Genomic DNA, 17,608 nt, shown 5'->3' on the forward strand with positions numbered 1-17,608 from the left:
GCTGTGCAGAAGCTCCTGAGTTGAATTAGATCCCATTTGTCAATTTTGGCTTTTGTTGTCATTGCTTTTGGTGTTTTAGACATGAAGTCCTTGCCCATGCCTATGTCCTGAATGGTAATGCCTAGGTTTTCTTCTAGGGTTTTTATGGTTTTAGGTCTAACGTTTAAGTCTTTAATCCATCTTGAATTGATTTTTGTATAAGGTGTAAGGAAGGGATCCAGTTTCAGCTTTCTACCTATGGCTAGCCAGTTTTCCCAGCACCATTTATTAAATAGGGAATTCTTTCCCCATTTCTTGTTTTTCTCAGGTTTGTCAAAGATCAGATAGTTGTAGATATGTGGCATTATTTCTGAGGGCTCTGTTCTGTTCCATTGATCTATATCTCTGTTTTGGTACCAGTACCATGCTGTTTTGGTTACTGTAGCCTTGTAGTATAGTTTGAAGTCAGGTAGTGTGATGCCTCCATCTTTGTTCTTTTGGCTTAGGATTGACTTGGTGATGCGGGCTCTTTTTTGGTTCCATATGAGCTTTAAAGTAGTTTTTTCCAATTCTGTGAAGAAAGTCATTGGTAGCTTGATGGGGATGGCATTGAATCTGTAAATTACCTTGGGCAGTATGGCCATTTTCACGAGATTGATTCTTCCTACCCATGAGCATGGAATGTTCTTCCATTTGTTTGTATCCTCTTTTATTTCCTTGAGCAGTGGTTTGTAGTTCTCCTTGAAGAGTTCCTTCACATCCCTTGTAAGTTGGATTCCTAGGTATTTTATTCTCTTTGAAGCAATTGTGAATGGGAGTTCACTCATGATTTGGCTCTCTGTTTGTCTGTTATTGGTGTATAAGAATGCTTGTGATTTTTGTACATTGATTTTGTATCCTGAGACTTTGCTGAAGTTGCTTATCAGCTTAAGGAGATTTTGGGCTGAGATAATGGGGTTTTCTAGATATACAATCATGTCGTCTGCAAACGGACAATTTGACTTCCTCTTTTCCTGATTGAATACCCTTTATTTCCTTGTCCTGCCTAATTGCCCTGGCCAGAACTTCCAACACTATGTTGAATAGAAGTGGTGAGAGAGGGCATCCCTGTCTTCTGCCAGTTTTCAAAGGGAATGCTTCCAGTTTTTGCCCATTACACGGCCGGCCAGGTACTCCAAGAGACCTGCAGTTGAGGGTCCTGAAAGAGTTATTTCATAGATTCCTCTTCAATGTGGGACGTCAGTCTGATGAGTCTCATGATTAGATTCAGGTTATGTATTTTTGGCAAGGATATCCCAGAAGCAATGCTGTGTTCTTTTCTTTCTTTTTCTCTTTCTTTCTTTCTCTTTCTTTCTTTCTTTCTTTCTTTCTTTCTTTCTTTCTTTCTTTCTTTCTTTCTTTCTTTCTTTCTTTCTCTTTCTTTCTTTCTCTTTCTTTCTTTCTTTCTGTTTTTTAAATTAAAATTTAAGTTCTGAGATACATGTGCAGAGTTCTGAGATACATGTGCAGAACGTGCAGGTTTGTTAGGTAGGTATACACGTACCATGGTGGTTTGCTGCACCCATCAACCCGTCATCTACATTAGATATTTCTCCTAATGCTATCCCTCCCCTAGTCCCCCACCCCACAAACCCCCAACAGGCCCCAGTGTGTGATGTTCCCCTCCCTTTGTCAATGTGTTCTCATTGTTCAACTCCCACTTATGACTGAGAACATGTGATGTTTGGTTTTCTGTTCTTGTGTCAGTTTGCCAAGAATGATGGTTTCCAGCTTTATCCATGTCCCTGCAAAGGACATGAACTCATCCTCTTTCATGGCTGCATAGTATTCCATGGTGTATATGTTCCACATTTTCTTTATCCAATCTATCATTAATGAGCACTTGGATTGGTTCCAAGTCTTTGCTATTGTAAGTAGTGCTGCTATAAACACATGTGTGCATGTGTCTTTACAGTAGAATGATTTATAATCCTTTGGGTATATACTCAGTAATGGGATTGCTGGGTCAAATGGTGTTTCTGATTCTAGATCCTTGAGGAATTGGTACACTGTCTTCCACAATGGTGGACTAATTTGTACTCCCACCAACAGTGTAAAAGTGTTCCTATTTCTCCACATGCTCTCCAGCATCTGTTGTTCCCTGACTTTTGAATGATCTCATTGTGGTTTTGATTTGTATTTCTCTAATGACCAGTGATGATGAGCTTTTTTTCATGTTTGTTGTCTGCATAAATGTCTTCCTTTGAGAAGTGACTGCTCATATCCCTTGCCCACTTTTTGAATGGGTTTTTTTGTTATTTTCTTGTAAATTTGTTTAAATTCTTTGTAGATTCTGGATATTAGGCCTTTGTCAGATGGATAGATTGCAAATTTTTTCTCCCATTATATAGGTTGCCTGGTCACTCTGATGATAGTTTCTTTAGCTGTGCAGAAGCCCTTTAACTTAATTAGATCCCATTTGTCAATTTTGGATTCTGTTGACATTGCTTTTGGTGTTTCAGTCATGAAGTCTTTGCCCATGCCTATGCCCTGAATGTTATTGCCTAGGTTTTCTTCTAGGGTTTTTATGGTTTTAGTTCTTACGTTCAAGTCTTTAATCCATCTTGAGTTATTTTCTGTATAAGGTGTAAAGAATTTGTCCAGTTTCAGTTTTCTGCATATGGCTATCCAGTTTTCCCAGCACCATTTATTAAATAGGGAATCATTTCCCCATTGCTTGTTTTTGTCAGGTTTGTCAAAGAGCAGATGCTTTTAGATATGTGGCATTATTTCTGAGGTATCTGTTCTGTTCCATTGGTCTATATATCTGTTTTGGTACCAGTACCATGCTGTTTTGGTTACTGTACCCTTGTAGTATAGTTTGAAGTCAGGTAGCATGATGCTTCCAGCTTTTTTCTTTTTCCTTAGGATTGTCTTGGCTATACAGACTCTTTTTAGGTTCCATATGAAATTCAAAGTAATTTCTTCTAATTCTGTGAATAAAGTCAGTGGTAGCTTGATGGGGATAGCATTGAATCTATAAATTACTTTGGACAGTAGGGCCATTTTTATGATATTGATTCTTCCTATACATGAGCATGGAATTTTTTTTTTTTTTTTTTTTTTTGAGATGAAGTCTCGCTCTTTCAACCAGGCTGGAGTGCAGTGGGCGATCTTAGCTCACTGCAAGCTCCACCTCCTGGGTTCATGCCATTCTCCTGCCTCAGCCTCCCGAGTAGCTGGGACTACAGGCCCCCACCAGTATGCCCAGCTAATTTTTTGTATTTTTAGTGGAGACAGGGTTTCACCATGTTACCCAGGATGGTCTCCAACTCCTGGACTCGTGATCTGCCCACCTCGGCCTCCCAAAGTGGTGGGATTACAGGCATGAGCCACCACACCCAGCTGAGCATGGAATGTTTTTCCATTTGTTTGTGTCCTCTCTTATTTCCTTGAGAGGTGGTTTGTAGTTCTACTTGAAGAGGTCCTTCACATCCCTTGTAACTTGTATTCCTAGGTATTTTATTCTCTTTTTAGCAAGTGTGAATGGGAGTTCCTTATGATTTGGCTTTCTGTTTGTCTATTACCAGTGTATAGCAAGGCTTGTAATTTTTGCACATTGATTTTGTATCCTGAGACTGCTGAAATCATTTATCAGCTTAAGGAGATTTTGGGCTGAGATGATGGGGTTTTCTAAATGTACAATCATGTCATCTGTAAACAGAGACAATTTGACTTCCTTTCTATTTGAATACTCTATTTCTTTCTCTTGCCTGTTGGCTTTGGCCAGAACTTCCAATACTATGTTGAATAGGAGTGGTGAGAAAAGGCATCCCTGCCTTGTGCCAGTTTTCAAAGGGAATGCTTCCAGTTTTTGTCCATTCAGTATGATATTGGCTGTGGGTTTGTTATAAATAGCTCTGATTATTTTGAGATACGTTACATCAATACCTGTTTATTGAGAGTTTTTTGCATGAAGAGGTGTTGAATTTAATTGAAGGACTTTTCTGCATCTATTGAGATAATCATGTGGTTTTTGTCATTGGTTCTGTTTATGTGATGGATTACATTTATTGATTTGTGTATGTTGAACCAGTCTTGCATCCCAGGGATGAAGCTGACTTGATCATGTTGGATAAGCTTTTTGATGTGCTGCTTTATTTGGTTTGCCAGTATTTTATTGAAGATTTTCACATCGATGTTCATCAGGGATATTGTCCTGAAATTTTCCTTTTTTTGTTGTGTCTCTGCCAGATATTGGTACAGGATGATGCTGGCCTCATAAAATGAGTTAGGGAGAAGTTCTTTTTCTATTGTTTTGAATGGTTTCAGAAGGAATGGGACCAGCTCCTCTTTGTACAGCTGGTAGAATTCGGCTATGAATCCATCTGGTACTGGGCTTTTCTTGTTTGTAGGGTATTAATTACTTATTCAATGTCAGAATTTTTTATTGGTCTATTCAGGAATTTAACTTCTTTCTGGTTTAGTCTTGATAGGGTATATGTGTCCAGGAATTTATCCATTTCTTCTAAATTTTCTAGTGTACATGCTTAGAGATGTTTATGGTATTCTCTGATAGTAATTTGTATTTCTGTGGGATCAGTAGTGATATCCTCTTTATCATTTCTTATCGTGTCTCTTTGACTCTTCTCTCTTTTCTTTTTTATTAATTTGACTTGTGGTCTATCTATTTTGTTGATCTTTTCAAAAAGCCACCTCCTGGGTTCATTGATTTTTTTGAAGGGTTTTTCATGCCTCTATCTCCTTCAGTTCTGCTCTGATCTTAGATATTTCTTGTCTTCTGCTAGCTTTTGAATTTGTTTGCTCTTGCTTCTCTAGTTCTTTTAATTGTGATGTTAGGGTGTCAATTTTAGATCTTCCCTGCTTTCTCTTGCGGGCATTTAGTTCTATAAATTTTCCTCTACACACTGCTTTAGCTGTGTCCCAGAGATTCTGGTACATTTTGTCTGTGTTCTCATTGGTTCTAAAGAACTTATTTATTTCTGCCTTAATTTCGTTATTTACCCAGTGGTCATTCAGGAGCAGGTTGTTCAGTTTCCATGTAGTTGTGTGGTTTTGAGTGAGTTTCTTAATCCTGAATTCTAATTTGATTCCATTGTGGTCTGAGAGACTGTTATGATTTCCATTCTTTTGCATTTGCTGAGGAGATTTTTCCTTTTTGTTGTGTGGTCAATTTTAGAATAAGTGCGATGTGGTTCTGAGAAGAATGTATATTCTGTTGAATTCAGGTGGAGAGTTCTGTAGATTTCTATTAGGTCTGCTTGGTCCAGAGCTAAGTTCAAGTCCTGAATATCCTTGTTAATTTTCCATCTGATTGATATGTCTAATATAGACAGTGGGGTGTTAAAGTCTTTCATCATTATTGTGTGGGTGTCTAAGTCTCTTTGTAGGTCTCTAAGAACTTGCTTTATGAATCTGGGTGCTCCTGCATTGGGTACACATATTTTTAGAATAGTTAGCTCTTCTTGTTGGATTGATCCCTCTACCATTATGTAATGCCCTTCTTTGTCTTTTTTGATCTTTATTGGTTTAAAGCCTGTTTTATCAGAGACTAGAATTGTAACCCCTGCTTTTTCTTTTTTGCTTTTTATTTGCTTGGTAAATATTCCTCCATTTCTTTATTTTGAGCCTATGTGTGTCTTTGCATGTGAGATGGGTCTCCTGAATACAGGACTGATGGGTCTTCACTCTTTATCCAATTTGCCAGTCTGTGTCTTTTAGTTGAGGCACTTAGCACATTTACATTTAAGGTTAATATTGTTATGTGTGAATTTGATCCTGTCATTATGATGCTAGCTGGTTATTTTGCCTGTTAGTTGATGCGGTTTCTTCATAGTGTTGATGGTGTTTACAATTTGGCATGTTTTTGCAAGGGCTAGTCCTGGTTTTTCTTTTCCACATTTAGTGCTTCCTTCAGGAGCTCTTGTATGGCAGGCCTGCTTGTGACAAAATCTCTCAGCATTTGCTTGTCTGTAAAGGATTTTATTTCTCCTTTGCTTATGAAGTTTAGTTTGTCTGGATATGAAACTCTGGGTTGAAAATTCTTTTCTTTAAGGTTGTTGAATATTGGCCCCCACTGTGTTCTGGCTTGTAGCATTTCTGCAGAGATACCTGGTTGTTTGATGGGCTTCCCTTTGTGGGTAACCTGACTTTTCTCTCTGGCTGCCCTTAATATTATTTTCTTCATTTCAACCTTGGTGAATCTGATGATTATGTGTCTTGGGGTTGCTCCTCTTGAGGAGTATCTTTATGGCATTCTCTGTATTTCCTGAATTTGAATGTTGGCCTGTCTTGCTAGGCTGGGGATGTTCTCCAGGATAATATCTTGAAGAGTGTTTTCCAACTTGGATTCCTTCTGTCCGTCACTTTCAGATACACCAATCAAACGTAGGTTTGGTCTTGTCACATCATTCCATATTTCTTGGCAGCTTTGTTCGTTCCTTTTTATTCTTTTTTCCCTAATCTTGTCTTCACACTTTATTTCATTAAGTTGGTCTTCAATCTCTGATATCTTTTTTTTTTTTGCTGGATTGATTCAGCTATTGATACTTGTGTATGTTTCACGAAGTTCTCATGCTGTGTTTTTCATTTCCACCAGGTCATTTATGTTCTTCTCTAAACTGGGTGTTATAGTTAGCAATTCCTGTAACCTTTTTTCAAGGTTCTTAGCTTCCTTGCATTGGGTTAGAACATGCTTCTTTAACTAGGAGGAATTTGTTATTTTCCACCTTCTGAAGCCCACTCTTTTCAATTCATCAAACTTGTTCTCTGTCCAGTTTTGTTTCATTGCTGGTGAGGAGTTGTGATCCTTTGGAAGAGAAGAGGAAATATGATTTTTGAAAATTTCAGTCCTTTTGCATTGGTTTTTCCTCATCTTCATGGATTTATCTACCTTTGGTCTTTGATGTTGCTGACTTTTGGATGGGGTTTCTGTGTGGATATCCTCTTTGTTGATGTTGATGGTATACCTTTCTGCTTTTTAGTTTTCTTCTAACAGTCAGATCCCTGTGCTGCATATCTGCTGTAGTTTGCTGGAGGTCCATTCCAGACCCTGTTTGCCTGGGTGTCACCAGCAGAGGCTGCAGAACAGCAAAGCTTTCTGCTCATTTCTTCTTCTGAAAGATTTGTGCCCAGAGAGGCAATTGGCAGATGTCAGCCGGGGCTCTCCTGTATGAGGTGTCTGTTGACCCCTGCTTGGAGGTGTCTCTCAGTCAGGAGGCACAGGGGTCAGGGACTTACTTGAGGAGGCAGTCTGTCCCTTAGCAGAGCTCGAGGACTGTGATGGGGGCTCTGCTGTTCTCTTCAGAGCCAGCAGGCAGGGACGTTTAAATCTGCTGAAGCTGTGCCCACATCCACCCCTTCCCCAAGCTGCTCATTTCCAGAGAGATGGGAGTTTGATCTATAAGCCTTTGACTGGGGCTGCCACCTTTTTTTCAGAGATGCCCTTCCCAGAGAGGAGCAATCTAGAGAGACAGTCTGGCTACAGCAGCTTTGCTAAGCTGTGGTGGGCTCTGCCCAGTTTGAACTTCTGGGAGTCTTTGTTTATACTGTGAGAGGAAAAAATGCCTACCGAAGCCTCATTAATGGTGGATGCCCCTCCCCCCACCAAGCTTGAGTATCCCAGGTCGACTTCAGACTGCTGTGCTAGCAGGGAGAATTTCAAGCCAGTGGATCTTATATTGGTGGCTCCATGAGGCTGGGATCCACTTAACTAGAACACTTGGCTCTCTGGCTTCAGCCTCCTTTCCAGGGGAGTGAACAGTTCTGTCTCACTGGTGTTCCAGGTGCTACTGGGATATTAAAAAACAAACAAACAAACAAACAAACTCCTGCAGCTAGCTTGGTGTCTGTCCAAATGGCCACCCAATTTTGTACTTGAAACCCTGGGCTCTGGTGGCATAGGCACCCAAGGGAATCTTCTGGTCTATGGGTTGTGAAGATCATGGGAAAATCATAGTATCTGGGCCAGAGTGCACTGTTCCTTGTGGTACAGTCCCTGAGAGCTCCCCTTGGCTAAGGGAGGGAGTTCCCCAACCCCTTGTGCTTCCTGGGTGAGGTGACACCCCACCCTGCTTCTGCTCACCCTCCGTGGGCTGCACCCATTGTCTAACCAGTTGCAATGAGATGAGCTGGGTTCCTCAGTTGGAAATGCAGAAATCACCAACCTTCTGCATTGATCTCACTGGGAGCTGCAGACTGGAGCTGTTCCTAGTCAGCCATCTTGCCAGCCACCTCTGTTTCCAAGTTTTTATTGTGGTAAAATATGTATTACACAGTATGTATTTTGTTAATCATTTTAAGTGTACATTCAGTGGTATTAAGTACATTCATATTTTTGTACAACCTTCATCACCATGATCCATTTCCAGAATGCTTTTCATCTTACAAAACTAGAACAATACATTACTTAACAATAACTCCCCATTTACCCTTCCCCCAGGTCATGTCTGTTGTGGTAAACTGAGGAATGGAGAGACCAATACAGAGTACAGGAGGATTTGTTTATTTTAGGTATGCATCAGCTCAGAGGATTCACATAAAAAAGCTGATCCCTGAACAAAGACAGAGTGGGGTTTTTATAAGTGGCCTTACAGAGGCAAAATAAAAGCAGTAGCAAAATAAAAGCAGTTAATCATACAGTAATAGGTCACATAATCTATAGCATAATATTAACTTGTGACCTAGACTGTGGCCTTGTATCTGCATTAAAAGAAAAACAAGAACTGGCTAAATACAGACATTTGTAAAACATAACCATGCTAATCATGCTTAAGAAGCCTGGGAAAAGAGTAACAGTAAAAGAACCTGTCTTCCTCTTTATTTTCTTTCAACCTTGCTCTGGAAGTGGGGAGTGTGTCTGGAGCCTACTTTTTTGGCCTTGGCTATTTGGACAGCGTTATCTTCTAACTGTCCTTGAAGTGAGCTGCTAGGCAGAGGAAAACTTGTTCTTTTCTTTTTAACCTTTGCCTTGCCACATTCTGGGCCTTAGCTTTTACTTTTCTTGGAGTGAATAAATGCAGTACTTATTATTATTATTTTAAATATCTGCCTCAGTTTCCCCTCTTTGATGCCTGTTATAAAAGAAGTTTAATAGAAGGTATCGCCATTACTTAGTTCTGCCTGAAGAGACAAGTTTTCTTCTTTAGACAAAGGTTGATATTTACACACAGCCATTAGCTGAGTGGTAGTTTGCCTAGCTACTATTGCCTCTATAGTTGATTGAATGCTTCTAACAAAGAGAAGGAAGAGACAAGAGAGTGTTATGCAACTTCCTAGTATGCAACTTCCTAGTGTGGCCAGAACCACTCCTATTAAAGTCTTGAACCTTCTGAAAAATGAAAACTGGCCTACAAAGAGAGAATCTGGGGACCACCTTTTCCAGGTTTGAACTGGAACATGAGCTAATTTTCTCATTCTTGCAGTTATTTCCATAATTGCTTTTCCATTGTCATCGATTTCCAGACAACAATTAGTTAGACTGAACTTTCCACATACTCCTCCTTCCTGGGCTAGGAGGTAGTCTAAAGCTTATCTGTTCTGATAGACAGCGTTTCTCATTTTTGTGGTTTGCTGGGCCAGTAAATCTAATGCATTTGCGGTTTCATTAGTGATGATTTCAAGTACTGCCTGCAACCTTATGATGTGGTGAAGCATGTAAATAGGAGTGCGGTATCCCTATGACCCATCTTGTGCCCAGGTAGCTGGCCCAGAGTATTGAATTATTTTTTCAGGGGGCTCATCTGTGTCTTTTTAATATCCTATTTTTATATCTCTCTTTATGTCCGCATCTCTTTTGTTTCTTCTTCTAAGTTCATCATACACAGGATCCCCTAAAGTTTATGTCTATTGCAGTGGGAGTAGGAATAAAGATGGTCTAATTGTTCTAAGCACACAGGCCCCTGCCCATTTAACTGGCAACTGTTGATATGCCCATAGCCCACAGATCCAATAAAGACTGGGGGGTGCTTGCCAAGTATTTGGAGCTTCAAGTTGATACTAAGTGTGGTTTAGAGAAAAGAAATTGGAGAAAAGATTTGGATAAGGTGCTTTGTAGTCATCTGTGCCCTGCCACAAAGTTTTCCTTAATGTTTCATTATAATATTGCTGTCCTAAGCAGGTTAGTTCTCCTACTGGGTCTGTAAAAGCCTTTCCTCAGCGAGTAACAGAGTATCTCCTAATAATAGAAGTTTTTAAGAGCCAGACGCTTGAACTTGTGGGCATCTGTTTGGGGAAAGAGTCAGTCAGAGTAAAGTTATCTTGAGGCATTAACTTTTTTGCTTCCCAAGGCCATTGGTCTCCTATGTTAGTCCTTCCACAAACATAACATGAGGAAATGCCTAGGCTGCCGACAATGTTTTCAGCCAGCTGAACAAATAGGTTTTTGGCTAAAGGAGGAGGCTCTGGTAACTTCTGGTTTATATGCTCAAAGAATGACTTAAAGACCTGGAATTGTTACTGGGCTGACTGCTTGGTTTGAGTCCTGTTTAGAGTATACAAAGTTATTTTAGCTTTTTGACCATAGCTCTGTAATGCCATGAAGTAACCTGTAGTCCATATAGGTACATCTGGCTTTAAGATAGTAAGATTTACAGGATTGCAAATGCTTGTCTTACCATCCGGTTTTGCTGGTACTTTGATGAGCAAGATTGGCTTTGGCCTTGGTGATGATGTGTCAGTGAACTGCGTTGTGCAGTTCCAGTAAGCTATTGCTAGGGCCTTGGAAGGATAAACGGGGTGCACATAGAATTTTGTACTGGCAATTTGTATAGTACCTTGTAGGACCAGAGATTGTGAGATAGGTTGGGTTCATGGATGTTAACTGACAAATATCAAAGTATATGGATATAGCTCCTCACTCTGGAAAGAGAGGCTTGGGTTTGACTTATAAGACTTCCTCCTTTTGACTTGGTATGAATCTCAAATTAAGTCCCAGGTGAAGACTTAGGGTCATAACATATATAGGGCTGGCCATTTCCTGGGTCACAAATTGAATAGGTGGTCTGATTATAAGTACAAGCTCCTAAGTGAGTCCTTGTACACTCATAATAAGTATAGTACAATAGGGTTCTAGTTATACTGTTCCCTGACCAAGTAGTATGTTACAGTGGGGACACCCTTCTGTAGATGTTTCTTCTAGCATGGTTAAGGGGGATGAAAATGACAAAACAATGTACACTATATTCATATCCAGCAAGGACAAAAGAGGTCCTTACCTGGGATAAATGTTGAGCATAGTGACAGAACAATAGTAAAACAGTTAGTATACAGGAAAACCACTAGTCTTAAGAAGATTTCTAACTACATTACTTGCTTGATGAGTCCTTAAGCTTCAGCCATGCATAGACTAGTCAGCTTCCGGTGTATGTCTAGAACAGGGCTTGTTGTTTCCTCAAGTGTCAGCTATGTATAGACTGGCCAGCCTCTGGAGTGACCAGAGCAGGGCTGTCACCCTCAGCAGCAGCTTGGTCTCATCTCGGGATCAGCCAGATTGGGTGATCTGGGTCCTGCTAGCTGGTTCACTTGTCCTGAGCTTCTGGTTTTAGCTGGCTGTGGTGGATCCAAGACGCAACACCTGCAACTTTAACAGCAGTGGGAGTGGACAAGGTTACAATATAGGGCTTATCCTGCATGAATCCTAGAGAAATTAGATTCTACTTTTTAACCTAAACAGAGTCACCAGATTTAAAGGGATGTGAGGCTTATACACATTTTCATGTACCTAATTATGAACACTATGTATGGCTATTCCTAAAGCCTGCATTTGCTTTCTTAAGGCTAATTCCCCTAGTTCCTGGAGGTCACCTTTAATTTAACCTATGATTTGGGGGTGGCTGACTGAACAAAATCTTATAGAGCAAATACCCAGTTTGTTTGGTGGGGGTGCACCTGACTAGGAGGAGGACAATAGGCAAAAAACTGATTCTATCTCTAATGAATTTCCTGACAGTGTTTCTTCAGTAGCTGCTTGAGTGTCTGGTTCATGCGTTCTACCTTTTCCTGAACTTTGCAGCTGATATGCTGTGTGTAACTTTCATTTTATTTTTAACAGTCTTGTTAAATTTTGCACTATTTCAGCTACAAATGCTGGCCTATTGTCTGACTCTAAAATTAGAGGCAGTCCAAACCTGGGGATAATGTCTTTTAACCGTACTTTAGTCACTTCTCATACCTTTTCTGTCTTGGTTGGGAAAGCTTCAACCTGCCCTGAAAAGGTGCAAATCAAGCACTAGCATGTACCAATAGCTGGCATGGGGCAGTTCTGTAAAGTCTATAAGAAAGTTTTCACAAGGCATGGCTCCTTCTCCTGTTCAGTTTCCCAGAGGAGGGGTTGTTTTTCTCCTCTTTTGTAACTCCATCTAGTGGCTTAGCCATCAGTGAGAAATTGGAATCCAGATATGGCAGAATCCTGCTGCCTTTAACTTCTAATGTGACTGTGGGCTCCTGGAAGCCTAATGAGAGGTGCTTGGTCTGTCCAAGTCCTTACATCCTTCAGCTTCTGCCAGCCTGATCAGATCAGTATTTGGTTCCTTCAAGGTGTGGCAGCCCTTGGCCGATGGCCTCTTTGTCTCGCGGCCTTGGCCATTTCCCTCATTGCCTTCTGAACATTCATCCTTCCAGTGTCCTTTCTTTTTGCATCTCGCACATTAATCTCTTTCTAGCCTTGTGCGGCTCTTGAATCCTTGCCTAACTTGACTTCTTCCACGTCCATGTCTGTGTCTGCTGTGTTCTCTCACATTGCTAATCTCTCTTTCTATAAGAGCTGTTGCCAACAATTGACCTTTTTCTTAAGCCTTCAATTTACTTTCCTTTTTCCTTCCTGAGTTCTCCTGCTCCTGCAGCCAGCCAGTGGGGCTGGGCAATGGCATGGGCCCTGCCCCTGCACACTGCCATCTGTCTCTCCTGTTTCTTTCTGATTTCCCTTTTACTTTCTTCTTTCCTTTCTCATACTTACTCTTACTTTCTCCTTTCCTTCTTCCTTGCTCTTCTCCTGGTGTTGGTTCCTGGGCCACTCTTTTTCCAGCTAAAGCTGGGCTGGGGAGATGGACTTAACCCTTGGCATGCCTAGCTGCTGTGCTTGTTGCTTTTGCTCTTTCCCATTTTGTTCCCTGGTCACAGTTAACATACACCTTTGTGGCCACTTTTATAGACTGGGGGGTATTCCTGCCTGCAACTTCTGCTTGATGTCACCCTGGGCTTGCCCTACAAATGAAGTGTTTACCATATGCTGATGTTCATCAGAGCTAAATGGGGTGTAAAGCCAGAATGCTTCACAGAGTACCTCATAAAACTGGCTTAAGCTCTCGTCAGCTCCCTGAAGCACTTCTGAAATCTTCCTTATATTAATTGCTTTCCTTCTACCAACTCTTAGCCCCGGCAGAAATGCCTCTAGGTTCCTCTGCAAGTGCTGGAGCTGAGTTGCATCCTCTGGGTCCCAGTTGGGATCCTGATCATCATAATAGATAAGTCCTCCCATCTCCCTGAGAGGCATTTGCATAGCTCGAGCATGGCCATATCTGAGACGGCCCACTTGACTCTCTTGACTTCTTTCCATGGCCTCTTGAGGGTCTGATCCTTCCATTGAAGGTGAGATCTGGGGGGTGTTAGCTCCTGAATCTGTTTCCTGGGGTCTGTTGGTCTTGGTAAAAGGGGGGTAGGCTGGGACATATGGAGAAAGAATTTCTGTTACCTCTGGAGGCTCCTGCAAAACTGGCTTCTCTTGCTCTCTCTGGGATTCTCCCTTTAACTCTGTGTCTGCTGGCAAAGCTGCTCTTACTTTCACTTTTGGCTTTTTTGCAATAAGCCATTAAACAGGGCTGGATCTATGCCAGTTTTGTCTGTATTATATTTAACCATGAGTCAATATAAAGGAATTTGATCTGGGTATACTGGCTGTCCTCTGACCCCTGCCACCACCTTAAATACATGGCCAATTGTTCCCTGTCTATAGTTCCTTTGGTGGACCATCCAATACCAAAAGTGGGCCATTCTAATTCACAGAGAGTTCTCAACCTCTAGGGGGTTAACTTAACCTATAATCCCCTGCAAAACCTTTCTTAAGGTTCTGTAACATGCACTCCAATAGAGTAAGTTTTGGTGTTTTGATGACTTTCCTCCCATTCCTCCCTTTAAGACACAGCACATTCACTCTTGCACACTCACTCTTCCTCTTGTTTTGGCCAATTACACCATCTCCTATTATGGGATTTTTCAGATACTGCTTGGCTTTGGAGAGGTTCTTATTCCTACTACAACTCTGAGCTGTAGGGCAGCTCCTATTAGCTGTATGCAGAATTCCACTAGTCTTAGTTGGCCCCACACTTTCTTGGTGCACACAGTCCATATTAAGATCTGTGACTCCCCACTTCACAGCTGATGAGCCTAATTAGGCCCCTCCATTCACACACTTTCACACACTTTTAGTTCTCATGTTTGCAATTAGGGTGGTGAGCCACTCTTTCCCCCTCTAGTTTTGCAGTTGAGGTGGCAAGCCACTCTCACCACCTCCAGTTCCCAGTTGGGGTGGAGAGCTACTCTTGCCACCTCTAGTTCCCAGTTGGAGTGTCAAGCCACTCTCGCCACCTCCAGATTACTAGCTGACTTAGTGAGCCACTCTCCCATTCTGTGTCAGTGGGGTGTGAGTTTCATCTGAATTCGTGAGTCACTCTCATCACCCCCAGCCCCTGTGGGTCAAACTATTCAGCACACCCAGGAGGTGATCAGGCTCCCTTTCTGTCCAAGGGATGGGTCCTGCCTTGGGCCTCCAAAACCTTACCACAGTTCCTGAAGCACGTTGTTTTTGAATTCATCCTGTAGCCTCTCTTTAGGTTCCATGGTGCTGCTGGGTAGGGGCACTGTGTCAGGGGAGAGCTGATCTCCCTTCTGGGCTGAAGTCCTCCTGGTGGTGCCTGGGGTCACAGGTTTCCTGAGGCCCGTGCTCTAGCCCCAGAGGCAAAGGAGACAGTAAGCCTGCTGTCTCCAGTTGCTTCATGGTCACCAAAAATGTTGTAAACTGAGGAATGGTGAGACCAATACAGAGTGCAGGAGGATTTGTTTATTTTAGGAACACAGTGGCTCAGACGATTCACATCCAAAAGCTGATCCCTGAACAAAGACAGAGTGGGGTTTTTATAAGCATCCTTACAGAGGCAAAATAAAACAGTAGCAAAATAAAAGCAGTTAATCATACAGTAATAGGTCACATAATCTATACTATAACATTTACTTGTGACCTAGCCTGTGGCCTTGTAGCTGCATTAAAAGAAAAACAAGAACTGGCTAAATACAGACATTTGTAAAATGTAATCATGCTAATCATGCTTAAGAAGCATGGAAAAAGAGTAACATAAAAGAACCTGTCTTTCTCTTTATTTTCTTTCAACCTTGCTCTGGAAGGGAGGGGGTGTGTCTGCAGCCTATTTTTTTGGCCTTGGCTATTTGGACAGCGTTATCTTCTAACTGTCCTTGAAGCGAGCTGCTAGGCAGAGGAAAACTTGTTCTTTTCTTTTTAACCTTTGCCTTGCCACATTCTGGCCCTTAGCTTTTACTTTTCTTGGAGTGAATAAATGCAGTACTTATTATTATTATTATTTTAAATTTCTGCCTCATGGCAACTACTATTCTTTCTGCATCTATGAATTTGACTACTCTAGACAACTCCTATAAGGGGAATAATAAAATATTTGTCTCTTTGTAACTGGCTTATTTCACTTAGCATAACGTCCTCAAGGTGCATCCAAGTTGTAGCATGTATTAGCATTCACCTCCTTGAGGCTGAATAATATTCAATTGTATGCATGTACCACATCTTGCTTATCCATTTAGTACTCAATAGACACTTGGGTTGTTTCTATGTTTTAGCTATTTAGAATAATGCTGCTATTAACATGGGGGTACAAATATCTCTCAAAGTGCCTGCTTTCATTTTTTTTGTGTATATAGCCAGAAATGGATTCACTGGATTACATGGTAACTCTGTTTTTAATTTTTCAAAGTTACTGCCATGCTGTTTTCCACAGTGGCTGTACTATTTTACTTTCCGAGCAGCAGTGCACAAGGGTTTCAACTTTTCCACTCCTTACTAATATTTGTTATTTTCTTTTTCTTTTTAATATTAACAACCCTAATGGAAATGAAGTGGTATCTTGCAGTTTTGACTTGCATTTCCCTAATGATTAATGATGTTGAACATCTTTGCTATTTGTATGTCTCCTTTGGAGAAATGCCCATTGAAATCCTTTGTCTATTTTTGAATAAGGTTATTTGTTTTCTTTTATTGCTGTTGAGTTTTAAGAGTTCTCTATAAATTCTGGATATTAATCTCATATTAGATACACAAATTGCAAATATTTCCTCTCGTTGTGTACATTGCCCTTTTACTTTGTTAGTATAGTATTTTGATTTAAAGACATTTAAAATTATTCTTGGGCAGTTTCCTTCAACTTTGGCTGATGGAAGCTGCTGGGCTTCTGCTTCCAGCTGGAGGAGGGTGAGGCATTGCCGATAGCAGCCAGGCACCCAGTGCTGGTAGCCTGCATCCGTGCCCCACCTGCAGTACCCTGAGCCCACTATTTCTGCCATAGCCAGCCCAACCAGCGGCCGAGATGTTGGCCATCAAGTGTGTGGTGGTGGGAGATGGAGCTGTAGGGAAAACTTAACAATTCATCAGTGATCAGCTATACAACCTGGAGAATATATCCCTATTGTCTTTGACAATCACTATGCCAGTGTTATGCTAAATGAGAAATCGGTGAATCTGGGTTTATGAGATACAAGTAGACAAGAAGATTACACAGGTGGACAGATTACGATCCCCACCCCTGTTCCTATCCATAAACAGATGTATTCTTAATTTTCTTTTCCCTTGTGAGTCCTGCTTCATTAGAAAATGTCCATGCCAAGGGGTGTCCTGAAGTGCAGCACCATTGTCACAACACTCCCATCATCCTTGTGGGAACTAAACTTGATCTTAGGGAGAGAAAGACAAGATTGAAACACTGAAGGAGAAGAAGCAGACTTCCATCACCTAACGGCAGGGTTTAGGTGCTGTAGAATACCTGGAGTGTTCAGCCAGGCCTCAAGATAGTGTTTCATGAAGCTATGCAAGCCGTTTTCTCCTGACCTCCCTTGAAGTAGAGGAAGAGAAAATGCCTGCTGTTGTCGATATCCGAACCCCTTGTTCTTGGTCCTGTCGCTTGGAACTTTTGTTAAAAAACAGCAAAACAAAACAAAAAACAAAACAAAACGACAAAACTGAAAACCCCAAAGCACAAAAAAACCCGTGGAGCCTTTGCACCCAGTACCAAGTTTTTGTTACAAATTAAATTTTCTATAAAGGCATTTTGAATCAATCAGTAATTTTAAGGGTTTTCTTGTTGTAAATGTAGGAGTTTAGATTCACATTATATTAAAATGTAGTTCTAAAATTGAAAAAAAAAGTTCAAGTATTTTGCCTATTTTTTCTTTAGTTTCCTGTGCTTTTGGTGTCATATCCAAGAAATTTGTTGTCAAATCCAATGCCATGAAGCTTTTGTCTTATAGTTTTTTCTAAGAGTTTATAGTTTTAGATGTTACATTTCAGTCTTTGATCAATTTTGAGTTATTTTTTTGTATATGGCATTAGGTAAAAGTG

At 41.0% G+C, this 17,608-nt stretch overlaps 1 pseudogene; it reads left to right on the forward strand.

The window, feature by feature from the left end:
* The first annotated feature begins 12,423 nt into the window (after positions 1-12,423).
* On the forward strand, positions 12,424-17,353 carry LOC129059987 (ras-related C3 botulinum toxin substrate 1-like; annotated as a pseudogene).
* The last annotated feature ends 255 nt before the right edge of the window (positions 17,354-17,608 follow it).

The sequence above is a fragment of the Pongo abelii genome, chromosome 5 (genome assembly GCF_028885655.2).
Source record: "Pongo abelii isolate AG06213 chromosome 5, NHGRI_mPonAbe1-v2.0_pri, whole genome shotgun sequence".
Taxonomy (NCBI): domain Eukaryota; kingdom Metazoa; phylum Chordata; class Mammalia; order Primates; family Hominidae; genus Pongo; species Pongo abelii.